The 4,071-nt window shown below is 39.4% G+C and overlaps 1 non-coding gene across 1 annotated transcript; it reads right to left on the bottom strand.

Annotated features, from left to right (window-relative positions):
- Nucleotides 1-918: 918 nt before the first annotated feature.
- On the bottom strand, nucleotides 919-1,044 carry LOC113623083 (U6atac minor spliceosomal RNA). The gene has a single exon (XR_003433774.1). It is a non-coding gene; the product is annotated as a U6atac minor spliceosomal RNA (small nuclear RNA).
- Between the last annotated feature and the right edge of the window lie 3,027 nt (nucleotides 1,045-4,071).

Here is a 4,071-nt window from a genome sequence, read left to right as displayed (position 1 = left end):
TAAGAAAACATTGGTACAATTTATGTCAGAGAATGTTTCGCCTATTCTCTCTTCTGGGAGTTTTATAGTGTCAGGTCTTATATTTAAGTCTTTAAGCCTTTTGAGTTTATTTTTGTGCATAGTGTGAGGGTGTGTTCTAACTTCATTGATTTACATGCAGCTGTCCAACTTTCCCAGCACCACCTGCTGAAGAGACTTTTTTCCCATTTTATATTCTTGCCTCCTTTTTCAAAGAATAATTGACTGGAGGTGTGTGGGTTTGTTTCTGGACTCTCTGTTCTGTTCCACTTATCTGTATGTCTGTTTTTGTACCAGTAGCACACTCTTTTGATTACTGTAGCTTTGTAGTATTGTCTGAAGTCTGGGAGATTTATGCCTCCTGCTTTTTTTTTTTCCCCGCCTTGGAATTGCTTTGGCAATTCTGGGTTTTTTTATGGTTCTATATAAATTTTAGGATTATTTGTTCTAGTTCTGTGAAAAATGTCATGGATAATTTGATAGGGGTGGTATTAAATCTGTAGATTGCTTTGGGCAGTATTGCCATTTTAACAATGTTAACTCTTCCAACCCAAGAACATGAGATATCTTTCCATTTCTTTAAATCCTCTTTAATTTATTAATGTTTTTATAGTTCTCAGCAAATAAGTCTTTCACCTCCTTGGAAAGGTTTATTCCTAGGTATTTTATTTTCTTAGTGCAATTTTAAAAGGTATTTTTTTTTACATTCTTTTTCTGATATTTCATTGTTAGTGTAAATAAATGCACTGATTTCTGAATGTTAATCTTGTATCCTGCTACTTTGCTGAATTCATTTATTAGATCTAGTAGTTTTTGTGTGAAGTCCTTAGGGTTTTCTATATATAGTATCATGTCATCTGTAAATAGTGACAATTTTACCTCTTCCCTTCCAATTTGGATAAAAAACAATGGTTAGATGCCACTAAGTAGGTGGAAATGCCTTAACCATATGCACGTTGTCAGGCCCAAGGGCCTCTTCCATTGTTGTCAAGGGGAGTGCTAACCTTGTCTCCTTTTATACAACACTGGAATAGAGAATTTTTTGATGAAATGTTTAGCTGACAGCAATTGACTGAGGTATAATTCCTGAACAGCGCAACTAACCTTCTGGAATGAGATTTAAAGTAACAGCATACACTTTCTTCTGATGGACTGTATTTTAAAACCAATGTGATATTGCCCTTACTTTGGGAAATATTTCCAAAAAGCTATGAAATAGATCTTCAAAAATTTTATACATATGCAAACACAAATATTGTTCCAAAATTGTCTGTGTGTGTATGTCTGTGTGTCCATGTAGGCACAAAGGATTCACACTTTAAGTCAGACTGTCTTGGGTATCTTGCTAAAACTCTTTCCCACTAGTGCTTAGAAAATTTTAATATGATAGCACCAGGGAGCCTGAGGCAGCATGACTTATGGTAGTGAGGCAGAGTAATGTTTTGAGATACTCACCTGAATTGTTTGCTGAATATTTTTTTCCTCTCCTGAATTTTAATTAGGTAGATCTTGTTTTATTATCCAGTCTGCCATTCTGTGTCTTTTGATTGGAGCATTATTCCATTGACATTTAAAGTAATTATGATAAGTATGTATTTATTGCCATTTTAAACCTTGTTTTCCATTTGATTTTGTATTTCTTCTTCGTTCATTTTTTTTTTTTTGCTTTTCCATTTTGTAGGTTGATGGGTTTTTTTTTAAATTGTGCTTGAGTTTCTTTCTTTTTGGGTTTTGTGAATCTTATATATTTTTGATTTGTGATTAGCCTGGTTTTCAAGTATGTTAACCCATAACTATATCTACTTGCTTTAGACTGATAGTCATATAAGTTCAAACACATTCTTTTTTTTTTGGCTGTGTTGGGTCTTCATTGCTGTGCGTGGGCTTTCTCTAGTTGTGGTGAGTGGAGGCTACTCATCGTACTGGTGCATGGGCTTCTCATTTCAGTGGCTTCTCTTGTTGTGGAGCACAGGCTCTAGGTACGTGAGCTACAGTAGTTGCAGCACACAGGCCCTAGAACACACGGGCTTCAGTAGTTGCAGCATGTGGGCTCAGTAGTTGCGACATGCAGGCCCTAGAGTGCTCAGGCTTCAGTAGTTGTGGTGCACAGGTTTAGTTGCTCTGTGGCATGTGAGATCTTCCCGGACCAGGGATCGAACCCATGTCCCCTGCATTGGCAGGTGAATTCTTAACCACTGCACCACCAGGGAAGTTCACAACACATTCTAAAAGATCTACATTTTCTTATTCCCCTCACCTATGTTTTGTGATCTTGATGTCCTATTTTACATCTTCATGTTTATACTTTTGCTGTTCGTTGTAGTTATAATTGCTTTCAGAATTTTTTTTGATTTTTTTTTTAAAGTCTATGTACTAGCTTGTTTAAGTGATCTTCAATCCTTTTAAATATTTGCCTTTTGTATCGTGATTTTCCCTTTCCTATAGAATCTTGCTTCTTTTCTATTTACAGAAGAACCTTCACTATTTCTTTCAGTTTTAATATTGCTGTATTCTTTTAGTTTTTGCTTCTCTGAGGAATTCTTTATCTCTCCTATTCTAAGTGATAGTCTTGCTGGGTAGAGTATCCTTGGTTTCAGGTTCTTCCCTTTCAGCACTTTGAATATATTTTGCTCCTCCCTCCTGGCCTGAAAAAGGTTCTGTAGAGAAATCAGCTGATAGCCTTATGGGGGTTCCCTTGTAACTGACTCTTCGTTTTTCTCTTGCTGCCTTTAGAATCCTCTCTTTATCTTTAATTTTTGCCATTTTAATTATGATACATCTTGGTGTGGGTCTCTTTGGGCTCCTTTTATTTGGGAGCCTCTGTGCTTCCTGTACTTGGATATCTGTCTCCTTCTTTAGATCAGGGAGGTTTTCAGCCATAATTTCTTCAAATACACCTTTGATTCCTTTTCTCTTTCTTCTTTTTCTGGAGCCCGTATTGTGCATAGGTTGGCATGCTTTATGTTATCCCATAGATCTCATATGTTGCTTTCTTTTCTTTCTTTTCACTTGTCTTTCTGTCTGCTGTTCTGATGGGGTGATTTCCATTATTCTGTCTTCCAGATCACTTATTTGTTCTGCATTATTTAGGCTGTTATTCATTGCCTTTAGCTCAGTTTTTATCTCAGAAATTGAGTTGTCTAATTTTGAATGGTTCCTCTTTATAGGTTCTAGTTCCTGTTACAGTGATCTGCATTGCTTTTGACAGTCTCTGTTAATTCCTTTAGCATTTTTACTACCTCTTTTTTGAACTCAGGGTCTGGTAGACTAGAGAGATCTGTTTCATTGTTCTTTCAAAGGATTTCTCTTGTTCTTTTACTTGGGAGTAATTCCTCTGTTTCATTTTACTTAAATTTCTCTGACTCTATGAATTTAGGAGGAACAGTTATCTACCGTGGTCTTGAAGGGCTGTTTTTATGTGGGAACATCCCTGTGTGAACTGTGTGAGTCCGGTATTTTTTGTGCAAGGGCTATTTTTGGTATAGTTGCCTGCCACGGTTTTCCTCAGTGTGTGTCTGTTGTCCCCTTGATAGGGGTGTGTTTGGTGTTGTGGTGACTGGAGTCTGCACTGGATGTTGGGCAGGGCCTCCTCTTTGCTCTGTGGCTGTCACAGCTCTGTCAGGGGCAGGCTCTGCTCCCCAGTTCTTGGAGTAGAAACCCCCGGATCCAGTTTGGGGTGAGGTGTACTGTGGTGTGAGATAGACAGGACTGGAGTGCTCCTGCTGGGAAAGGAGCCACTATGTGTTTCTCCCCAGGGGCTGTCACTGGGACATGCAACTCTGTGACACCTCCTGCCACCTGGTTTGCGCACTCACAGTCTGCTGCTGCTAGTGTAGCCCCTGGACCTATCCCCACTGTGGGAGCATTGACAATCAGCTCAGACGTCAACCCTGCCTCCCGTGAGGGCGAGCTCCCGAAGTCCGCTGAAGCCAAAGCTGCACCCCACCACGAGCATGCTGATAGTGAGGTTCCTGTGGCGGACTCAGGTCCATCCTGCACACACCCACTCTGTTGGCCTGGACCACACTCCAGGCCTTTCGGGCTGTCTTCACG

The sequence above is a fragment of the Aethalodelphis obliquidens genome, unplaced genomic scaffold (assembly GCF_003676395.1).
Source record: "Aethalodelphis obliquidens isolate GAN/ISIS:26980383/991018 unplaced genomic scaffold, ASM367639v1 scaffold10, whole genome shotgun sequence".
Lineage (NCBI taxonomy): Eukaryota > Metazoa > Chordata > Mammalia > Artiodactyla > Delphinidae > Aethalodelphis > Aethalodelphis obliquidens.
Note: the sequence above shows the minus strand (reverse complement) of the source record. Positions and strands in the feature narration are given on the sequence as shown.